This window comes from Temnothorax nylanderi, unplaced genomic scaffold (assembly GCF_030848795.1).
Source record: "Temnothorax nylanderi isolate EJ_2023f unplaced genomic scaffold, tnyl_v1.0 TNYL_tig0532_pilon, whole genome shotgun sequence".
NCBI classification, from domain to species: domain Eukaryota; kingdom Metazoa; phylum Arthropoda; class Insecta; order Hymenoptera; family Formicidae; genus Temnothorax; species Temnothorax nylanderi.
Window position 1 is genome coordinate 1 of NW_027249594.1, and position 12,095 is coordinate 12,095.

The following is a 12,095-nucleotide window of genomic DNA, read 5'->3' on the forward strand; positions in this document are numbered from 1 at the left end:
CGACCTAATAGCAGGGCGGGGTTGAGGGACAGTGATGGTAGAAATGGGATCCTGCGCGCGCATGCGCATACTCAGATCTTCCAACCGCGTACATACGTTAACGGTCCGACGGGCGCGCTACAGGCACGAACAGGCGCAGTTTTGGCGGGCAGATAGGAGCCATGAAAGGACGCGAGAAGGTAAGTAAATAATGTAATATTTATAGCAATAGTAGTAGTAGTAGTAGTAGTAGTAGTAGTAGTAGTAGTAGTAGTAATAGTGTATAGTGCAATATTAGCATTATTTTAATAATATGGAAGGAAATACTTCTAAAGGAGCCGTTAAGAAAGAGAGTAGTAGAAAGTTTAATTTTTCATGGCTAGATTTAGACATTTTTAAAGGATGGTTGGCTCCCCATTCCAATAATAATAAAGCCTTTTGTACTGCATGCCAAATTCCTATCACGTGTCACAAGTCATGTTTAATTAAACATTCAAAATCAGACAAACACGTGGAAAAGATAACTCAAAGCCTCAGTAATATCACTAATAACAATACCTGTAATTCGTCACTTTCACCTAAGGATAAAATAAAACGCGCCGAAATAAAATACTCAGCCTTTTTTGCAGAACATAGCGCCGCTTTTCAACTTTTAGACCATTTAATTCCTTTAATAAAAGATATTAACTTAGAGCCCGAACTTATGCAATCTCTTTCTCTAGGCCGTAAGAAATGTCAACAAATTGTCAAAAATGTAATTGCAAAACGCGAAACAGAAGAACTTACTAAAATTTTACAGACACATAAATTTTCAATTTTACTTGATGAAAGTACAGATATTGGAGATACAAAATTGCTTTGTTTATTGGTTAAATATGTTTCGCCTACAGATAAAAAAATAAAAACAAAATTACTTGAGTTAATATCATTAGATGCTAAAGATTGCAAAGCAAGTAAACTTTTTGAAACCTTTAAAATATTATTTGAAACAAAAGAAATTCCTTTAAAAAACATTGTTGGTATGGCTTGTGATAATGCTTCTGTTATGACAGGAGCTAATAATTCGTTTTTCTCGCGTTTAAAAACCGAAGCACCGGGTTTAATATTATTGAATTGCATCTGCCATTCATCTGCAATCATAGCCAGTAAAGCTTGTGAACAATTACCAAAATCGTGTGAACATTTAATTAGAGCTGTTGCTACATACATGTCCGGTAGTGCGAAGAGATGCGCAATTTTGGGCGAGTTTCAAGATTTTTTTAACGTTCAGAGACAAAAAATTCTTAAATTATCAACCACAAGATGGTTAGTGTTGCATAAATGCGTCGTAAGACTTCTCGATAATTGGGAAGTATTAAAACATTATTTCATGGTAGCCGTGCTAGAAGATAAATCACAATCCGCAGAAACTATTTTAACATATTTGAATGATAACACAATCAAAGCATATATATTATTTTTGAAATATTCCTTAAATTTCTTTAATTCTTTTAATGCTCTTTTTCAATCACGTGAACTTTTAATTCATAAATTATTTGTTAATTGCCAGACATTAGTTTCTCAGATAGCTGTCAATTTTATTACACCTGAGGCTTTGGATAATATCTCTTCACTTAATTTAGACGATGATACAAACATCCAAAATGTATATCTAGGATCCGACTGTGAAAAGTTTTTAAAAACAGAATGTGTAGACGTCGCGCAAGAAATTCGTGTTAGATGTTTGCAATTTTACAAAACGGCACTTAAAGAAATGCTTAAACGTTTTCCAACTAAAGATACCTTTTTCGAATATTTATCTTTTTTAGAACCGAAAATTGCACTTTATAACGAAAGTAGAATTAAAGTTAGAGATCTCTCGCATATTACAGCACAATTCGAAGGTGTCAATTTTTTAAATTTAGACTTTGAGTGGACAATTTTACCATCTAGATTTAGCAACGAAGAAAAGATTCAATTAGCTTCTTTGGAAGTTGATCAAATGTGGAAACAAATATTAGACCGTAAAGATTTTGATGGACAAAAATTATTTCCAGCTTTAGAATTATTAATTGAAATAATATTTTCTTTACCTCATTCTAATGCCGAAGCTGAGCGCATATTTTCAATGGTTACGGATATAAAAAATAAAAAACGAAATCGATTATTAAATGATGCTGTTTCCGCTATGTGTATAATCCGATCAAATTTTCAAGCCGAAAATATTAATTGTGTGACTTTTCAAGTCGATCCTACACATTTAAAATTACACAATAGTCAAAATTTGTACTCATATGTTAAAAAAACACGTGATAGTGCTTAAATTTATTTTTTATTTTTTGCATATTTTTTTCTTTTTTTTTGTGCAATAATTAAATTAGTTACATCTAGCCGAGATTTTCCTACTTATTGCTAGTCCTAATAATATTATCTTATTATATTGTACTAATAATTGTTTTGTTTTACAGATTATATTTATTCCATACGTAATATTATTATCTGGTGTTTTTTTAGTTTCGTTATAGATAAAATATGTAATTAATACAAGATATAATTTCTTTTTATCTTTTTTAAATTATATGTATTTGATTCTCAAGTAATGATTATTTATTTTACATATTAATTTTATATTTTAATTTGATTTGTGATAAACTTTTTATTTTGTACTTCTGTTATGTATGAATACTGGTAAGGTTTTTGGCAGTTTTCCTTACCCTTGCAACAAATGTTGGTATTCATTTAATAACTTCTGCCACATAAATTATTTGTTTTAAATTATACAAAACTTGTGTGTTTCTTTTTTACCTTCCCTTTTCAGAGCTTTTATTATTATAAAAGATAATGTTCTAAGAAATAAAGAATATTATGTATAAAAATAAATAAATATTTTTTTTAGTTTTTATACTTTACACATTACATTTATTTATATATTTTACTAATTATATTAATTATTTATAATGAGGAAATATTATTCGCCAGTGGAAAAATAACAGTAATAAGAATTCTTTGACTATAAATTCGAGTAATTTTCAAGTGTACATATTCTTACAAAGCATTCAATAGTCACGACAATGTAAAAAGAAAACGGAAATTGTTTACAATTACAAATAATTATAGTTAATAAAGGAAAGTCAAAAGTTACATGCTTTGTGCGTTGTAAAGAGATAGAACATGGTCAGTTATTAAAATGAGTAAAAATTGATTGTGTCAGGAAACACGTCTGCACACCACGGACAACACAATGAGCAATATGTAATAACAAAAATAGTTTATGACAAATAGAGGTTGCCTATGTAGAAGCTATTAACTTGTCATATATTGCTGTAAGATTTTCGGTGTCCTTTTGGAGGTTGATCGTCTGATTGTGTTTTTTAATTAAAAACATCTCTGCAATTTCTTTCTTTTTAATATGTTTTTCTTTATGTAAAATTTTTGTGTCAGACCAATTAAAATCGTGATTAAATTCGAGCCTGTGTTTACTTATTACTGAATGGTTGCTGACGTGCTTCCTTATATCAGATTTATGTTTTTTAATACGAGTTTCTAGGTGTCTCTTAGTTTGTCCTATATAAGTCGCGTCGCAGTCAGAACAATCGATTTTGTAAACTAATTCTATCTGTTTCATATCGTCAAGTCTGTCTTTTCCTCTTTTAATGACATTATTAAGCCTCTTAGGTACATTATAAACGACATCAAAGTCACGGTTATTTAGAATGTTACGGATACTTGCGCTGTAATTTTTTATGTAGGGAATGGTTCTAAATTTTCCCAAATTGTCGTTAATCGTATCATTAGTATCGTGTGTGGCATCGCGATAGTTAATGTCTTTAAATCGTTGGCTGACGAACCTGTTAATAACGTGTGTCGGGTAACAATTGTTTCGCAGGATTTCTTTTACAATTTCAATGGTCGTCGTATGAAACCTTTTGTCAGACAGTAAGACTGCACGATCCACCAAACCCGTGATTACATTTATTTTTTGATTTTCTGGATGATTCGACAAATAATTAATGTACCGTCCCGAGAAAGTTGGTTTACGATACCAATTTGTAATTAAATTATTGCCATTTCTGAGGACAGTAGTATCTAGGAAATTCAGCTCACTGTTATTTTTGATTTCGTAAGTGAATTTTAGTCGTGGGTGATAACTATTAAACACACTGAGTACTTCACTAATTTTCGTTCTTGAAATGATTGCAAATATGTCGTCAACATATCTGAGGAATATGGAGATTTTGAATTTTAAAATGCTGATGCAAGCTGTCTCTAAGTCATCCATGACTATGTCAGCAAGTATGGGTGAAAGTGGGGAACCCATAGGGCTGCCGAAGATTTGCTCATAAATCTGTCCATCAAAAATAAAATTTGTAGAACTCAAAATCAATTCTATGGCGTGTAGAAACTGCGACAGGCTAAATTTAGTTACCTGAGAGATATAATTTCATCTCTTTTCAATATCTTGTAACACTAATTCTACGGGAATATCGGTAAAAAGTGCCGTGACATCAAGTGAAACTAATACCTCGTTAGGTAAAATTGTGAGATTTTGGATTTTTTAGACAAATGACCAACTATCCTTAATGAAAGAGCCAGGTTTGGGAACAGACTTATGTAAAATTTCATGAAAGAAAGAAGCTATGTTGTATAACGGGCTACCAAGTGTTGATACAATAATACATAGTGGAGAACCGTTCTTATGTATCTTCGGCAACCCATAACACCGATTTGCGATCATTCCAAGAACGAAAATTGAAGTACTCAGTGTGTTTAATAGTTATCACCCACGACTAAAATTCACTTACGAAATCGAAAATAACAATGAGCTGAATTTCCTAGATACTACTGTCCTCAGAAATGGCAATAATTTAATTACAAATTGGTATCGTAAACCAACTTTCTCGGGACGGTACATTAATTATTTGTCGAATCATCCAGAAAATCAAAAAATAAATGTAATCACGGGTTTGGTGGATCGTGCAGTCTTACTGTCTGACAAAAGGTTTCATACGACGAACATTGAAATTGTAAAAGAAATCCTGCGAAACAATTGTTACCCGACACACGTTATTAACAGGTTCGTCAGCCAACGATTTAAAGACATTAACTATCGCGATACCACACACGATACTAATGATACGATTAACGACAATTTGGGAAAATTTATAACCATTCCCTACATAAAAAATTACAGCGCAAGTATCCGTAACATTCTAAATAACCGTGACTTTGATGTCGTTTATAATGTACCTAAGAGGCTTAATAATGTCATTAAAAGAGGAGAAGACAGACTTGACGATATGAAACAGATAGAATTAGTTTACAAAATCGATTGTTCTGACTGCGACGCGACTTATATAGGACAAACTAAGAGGCACCTAGAAACTCGTATTAAAAAACATAAATCTGATATAAGGAAGCACGTCAGCAACCATTCAGTAATAAGTAAACACAGGCTCGAATTTAATCACGATTTTAATTGGTCTGACACAAAAATTTTACATAAAGAAAAACATATTAAAAAGAAAGAAATTGCAGAGATGTTTTTAATTAAAAAACACAATCAGACGATCAACCTCCAAAAGGACACCGAAAATCTTACAGCAATATATGACAAGTTAATAGCGGCTACATAGGCAACTTCTATTTGTCATAAACTATTTTTGTTATTACATATTGCTCATTGTGTTATCCGTAACCGTGGTGTGCAGACGTGTTTCCTGACACAATCAATTTTTACTCATTTTAATAACTGACCATGTTCTATCTCTTTGCAACGCACAAAGCATGTAAGTTTTGACTTTCCTTTATTAACTATAATTATTTGTAATTGTAAACAATTTCCTTTTTCTTTTTAGTCATTACATGTGACATGCAGGGACATTGTAGTGACTATTGAATGCTTTTTAAGAATATGTACACTTGTAAAGGACTCGAATTAGAGTCGAAACGTCGTGTTGACTTTTAATTAAATTGCCAGTTATAGTCAAAGAATTCTTATTACTGTTAATTATTTATATGTATATATTTTTTATTTTATGCTAAATAATATTTAATTTTATATTTTGGATAATTATTATGATTATTTTCTTTTTAAGTCGTATATTTTAAATATTATACAATTTTATACATAAATAATAGTTGAGGGTCCATAAAATACCTTACTTTTCGCTACAGCACTGCTGTGATGACGTAATTTTCGTCATCGATGCGCGCGCAGGATCCCATTTCTACCATCACTGTGAGGGAGGGCAGCGCGGTACTTGGCGGGGTGACATGTGAATTATTAACTCAGTCAGTAACAATTAAAGAGCAACATTTATTAGGTAATAGAACAAGGGCCATGATGGCATTCACTAATAAGAAAAATGATGGCGCGGTTGATAACGCGGGCGTCAATTTCCAAATAACAAAACGATAGTAACTCAGACGCCAGAAAACACGGAGAATGAAGAAAATTTGTAAACGCGCGGAAGGCGTCGTTATTAAGCAAAATAATATCAGGAGAGATTCAAACTCACAAGATCGTCCAAGTCATATAAACTACGCAGGTAATAATAAGAGTATTAAACTGACGAATAATGTAGAACATCGGCGCACGTTATGACCGAATACGACATAATGAACGCGAAATAATAGCGTGAAATGCCGCGAAATGATAGTGCGCCACGCTCGGAGCGCGTGAACGCAAGGTCCAAACCCGTGCAGGGATTCTGTCACCAAACAATCTTAATCTAACGCAAGTAATAATCTTAATCTAACGCAGGGAATAATCTTAAACTAACGCAGAGAACGAACGTGACGCGAGTAATGTCCCAACGCAAGAGGGAACGAACGCAAGGTGTGATATCGCCGAGGATATCCTAACGCGAAGAATAAGGCGCCGAGGCGCTCGACGTAACGCGAAACACGATTCTAACGCGAGGAAGTATGCGGCATTACCGCAAGCAATACTATAACTAACGCGAAATTACCGATTTATCCTAACGCAGGAAACTGAGGTTAACGCAAGTGAGTCTGATCGAACGCAACACCCGCGATCGTCAGCGATCATCCAACGCGAAAAATGAAGCGCCGAGACACTTGGCATAACGCGAAATATTCAAATTAACGCGAGAAAGATTACGGAATTATCGCGAGTAATAACGAGACGCCATATTAGGTCGACGCGAATGGGATCTTAAGGCGAACAACATCCTAACGCGAATAATATCTCAACGCAGCCGATATCGCGAGGATAATCTAAGTGTCCGGACGCGAATTGCAAGTACGCAATCAAACCAACGCGAATAACCGTCTGATGCAATTAATATCGTGTGCGGAATCCAAGATTCGACCGGGCGAAATACTACGCACAACGAGACACGCGGTCGTGAACGCGAAGGGCGCGAGAAATGGCGTACTCGCGATATCGAACGTCGTCATTGACGCGCCTACCGCGATCTCCAGGAGTTCGTAGATTCCGATCGCGATCCCACGGCCACGAGACCATTCCGGTGCCCCTCGCTCTCGCTATCGATCGCTAAATACGCCTTGTCGGCGAATACGCTAATTATCGCGAATATTCCCGAGCGAGAGCGCGACCCGGGGAGCAGTGTCGTGGCTTTACATAGAACGTTACCGAGGCAACCTCACCGTGGGCTGATTCTCTCCCGAGGATCCTCGCCGTCGTCCCAAGGGTCGAGAAGATAGCTGCCGGGGTCGTATTAGACTCCGAATGCGACTCAAGTGCGAAGAGAGTACCGCGACTTAACTTCCGACGTGCGTCGGTTATCGAGGACGATCCAAGAATGCTCCCGAAATTTCGCTCGATGGCGGAATCGATAGCGCGCCCCACCCCGGGCGTACGCGGCTCCGCGACGTTGGAGCGCGGACCAATGAGGGGTGAGCTCGCAGGCTCGCAGTGGATTCTTGCGTAGGGCCGTGAATTACGGCTTTCCGCAGGGCGCTAAACGGCCCTTCGCTCGCGCGGCAATTTTTCCGGAATTCTTCCCGGCAGCGGACGGGACGTGTCTGCCTCCGCGTTCCTTCCTGTCGGTTCGGGAATGGTGGCCAACCATCCCGGGATCCGGTCAGTAGTGTGAGGAGGGCAGGTGAGCTGATTTCGCCCCGGCGTCCCGGGGCCCTGCCATTACGGGTCCGCCCGCCGCTGTGTCACGCGCCGCGCGCGTCTTCCTGCGCTCCGTCGCTCTCAGCGGCCCGCGAGTTATCGCTTCGATCCGCTTTTCGTCGTCCGATTTCTCGCCTTTGTCCCTTTCCGTCGACTCGGCTTCTGCTTCCTCTGCGTCCTCTCAGGAAACTCCGGGTCTCGGCTCGGTGAAGCGCCACGCAATAATACAAAATAAAAAAAAGGATTAGAATATCGTAACGCAATTATAATATGCCCCTGGAGATCTCGCATCGATTCGTTGAACCGTCCTCGGGCGTGAAAAAGGTCGCGAAACCCGCGCCTTGTGACGGCGGCGGGGCGCTGCAACGATGCAGCGAAACTGCAACGTCACAATACATAGTTTCATAACCGTAAAAAACCATTAAGAAACGTTTGAACAAAAATGTTTTTGAAACAATGATTTAAGAAATGTATTTTTTACATTTTTACAGTTAACAAAAATACCTATTTGTTAAATTTTTCCTTTTGTCCCCGCGGAAAACAGTTAAATATGAACTTTATATGGACCTTAATAAAATCTCCATTTAAATTTTATTTGATTTAAATTAATGCTGAATAACTGCATTAATATGGCTCATATTTGTTCTATATATAAAACTTAATTAAGAATATAAGAAGAAATGCCGATATACATTTCGATTAAAAATCTCGAACATATGAATACATGTCGTATATTCTTAATCGACGTGTATACTCGTACGTATGTTTCGTAGTATACAAAGTATATATACGTACTTCTTACAGTATCATTTCATCATCAAAATATTCGTATTTAATTTGGCTTAATAAAGATTTAATTAGCTAATATATTCAATTTAAATATTAATCTTATTGAAACCATATATGAAATTAATAAGTTGTACATTTTATTCAAATTTCATTAAATTCAAATAAAACTTTTATATGTTCTTAATATGTTGAATTCAAATAAGACCTTTATATGTTCTTAATAAGTTCTAAATCTAATTTAAATTTAATTAAATTCAAATAAGACCTTTATACGTTCTTAATGAGGCTTTTAAGGCACAGCGCGCGCGCACCTGGGGCTGGATCCTTGAATTTATTCGCAAGAAAAACGTATGCGGAAATTCTGCTCTTATAAAAAAGTTGCAAGTTGATTAACTAAAAGCCATGCGATCAACTTGCAACTTTTCTGTAAGAGTAGAATTTGCGCATACCTTTCTCTTGCGAATAAATTCAAAAATCCAGTCCCTGTTGTAGCTTGCCGAAATTTTGTGGTTTCAATCAACAGGCAATGTTTTTCAAACGTTTTGTAATATGTGTTTAAAACTGATTTTCAAATATTTTTCAAACGTTTAAAAAACATTGTCTGCTAATTAGGATAATAATGGGATTAGAGAATATGGTATCAACAGAGAATGAGTTATAAGATAAAAAAAAACGTTTATAAATTATAATTATTGTGTTTATATTGGTTTGCTTTAAATCCAGTGGTACAAAAAGAAGATAAGTAAACTTCTGATAAAATTAACGAAATGCGCAACACTTGCGCAGTAATCAAATACATAAAAACAAATATTAATCGCTAGCAACAAAAAGATTGATGCAGTTGCACAAAATATTAATCACCATAAAAACCAAGAATACAATTTGCTAGCTCAAAAGAATAAAAATAGAGACATTTTTTATATACTTAATCAAACTGAACCCTTATGGAAAAATACACTCAACTTTTGGTGTTAACCGTTAAAAAAACACCATAGAAAAACTCTTAAAGTTGGGTGTGATTTCGGACCAATTGAAGGTTAATCTTCAATTGGCGGTCCGAAATCACACCCAACTTTAAGAGTTTTTCTTCGGATGATGGTTAACCTTCAAGTGATAGTTAACCTTCAATTAATGATTAATCCTTAAAAAATGACGGTATAAACCCTAAAAATATGAACCCTCAAATGAAAGTAACAAATATGGCGTCCCAATGAGAATCTCTTAAGGAGGGTGGTTAGTCAAATCAATTTGATAAGAATTAGTTCAATGGAGAATATTCGTCTATGGGAATCTGTCGTCCATATATGCCAAAGTTGAAGATAATCGTCTGCATGGTTGTCGAGTAATTAATTATTGAAGTTATACTCTTGTCTCTCTCTTATACACGGGCGACACAGCAAAAATGTTACCTAACCTGTAATGTAACTGCTCGAAAGCATATTAAAAATGATAATAATTTAGTGAAAATAGGTGCAAATAACTCTTTACATATTTAGGAAAAACTTTCTCGAAGACTGAAATGATTCGTCTTTATAGTTATCAAGAAATTGTAAAAATAAAAAAAACAGGACCACATTTATTATTTCCACATTTCAATGTGGATAATAACGTATTTGGGTTTCAATTGTACAAACAACTCTTTTTAAACCTTAAGAAACAGCAATTAAATGCATTCCACATATTTATTTGCTAAAATTCGTTTATTTCACGCGACGAAAATCTAACCTATATGCTTTCCCCCTGCCGCGCCGCCTGCCTCGCACCGAGAACTAACCAACCTCCTTAAGAACTCCGCTCGCTGAACCGGATTCCTCGCCTCGATCCTCCCTCTCGGACGCTAGCTGCCGCAGCTCTCCCTTTCCTGGCGGTGAGCTCTCCCTGGTGATCCGACTCTCGCTCGGTTAGTCTCCAGAACACGCGCCGCAACGATCAATCCGTCAAAAAAGAAATAACGGACTCGACACGTTCGAAGAAACGCAAGCAAGTGCGGCCATGACACCTAACGAGTGAGGAAGGAGGCGGGGGCTCTTTGAGAGTGGCGACTCGCGCGTCGCGCCATCTAATGTGAAACGATCGGGCGTTGTAAAACGCGAAAAGAATTCGAGCGCAATATCTGAACAAATTATTTAATTTTTAATAAGTCCAATTATTAATATTTATTTTCATAATTGAACTTATTTTTTATTTTGATAAATGTAAATACAAATATCTTATTGTATTAATATTCAATATTAATAATTTAATTAGTTGCTTAATTTAACTTCTTGTTTAATAAATGAGCGGATGTAGTACTGAAAATGTACCTATTATATAATATTTTAATTTTCAAAATTGTCAAATTACAAACAGGAATTTTGTTGTGACTTTTACAGTTATAAAGTAACTATTTAATGGAAATGGAAGCCTAAAAAAATTAATATTGTAACGCAATTATTATAATGCTCAAATTATAAAATATTTACATTATCCATGTCTGCCAATACAATATAATTTTTTATTCATATTGCATTCTATATAATGGCAATGTTATTATATATTTGACAGGCAAATCAAAATAGCTTTGAATCGATATCGAAATGATGAAATATCCATGTCTTAACAGAAAATACATAATTTGCCTGTTTTTCGATACATATATATTTAAAATGATTAAAAACCCACATAGCATGCATATCAAAAAGACGTCCCGAAGATATCCCGAGAAGATATCCTATCTCCTAAATATATCTTCGGGATATCTTCTGGACGTCTTTTTGATATGCATGCTATGTGGGAAGCCAATGACCTACATAGCTAAAACTGAAATTATAAAATATATGTACGATGTAGACAGTATAAAATAATTAACATAATTAAACATGCAGATTTGTGGTTGATAATGACAAAATTCAATAATAAACCTATAACCTAACAGATTACAACGCAAGACTAACATAACTCGCAGGTTTATTAAAATCTTATGAATCACAATTTTTGATTAAATATGAATATATGATGGGTCAATGGGAACACTTTCAATTAAATAAAAATTTAATTTGGGTGTTAATTAACCCTTAAATGCCACACCTCTCAAGAATCTCGTAAATGACACATGGGGTCTAAAAGACCCCAGCATGAAAAATGTCTCCTTACTTATTGATTTTTTGATATTTAGTTATGAAAATTATTTTCAATGTTGTTCAAGGCTTAGAAAAGAGAATAAAATGCTTATATTCTTAAAATTTCAATTTCAACATAGTAG

The 12,095-nt window shown here is 35.1% G+C and overlaps 1 long non-coding RNA gene across 1 annotated transcript; it reads left to right on the top strand.

Moving 5' to 3' along the window:
• Window positions 1-31: 31 nt before the first annotated feature.
• LOC139783699 (uncharacterized) lies at window positions 32-2,743 on the top strand. Its single transcript, XR_011721349.1, has 2 exons — window positions 32-179; window positions 2,427-2,743. It is a non-coding gene; the product is annotated as an uncharacterized lncRNA (long non-coding RNA).
• The last annotated feature ends 9,352 nt before the right edge of the window (window positions 2,744-12,095 follow it).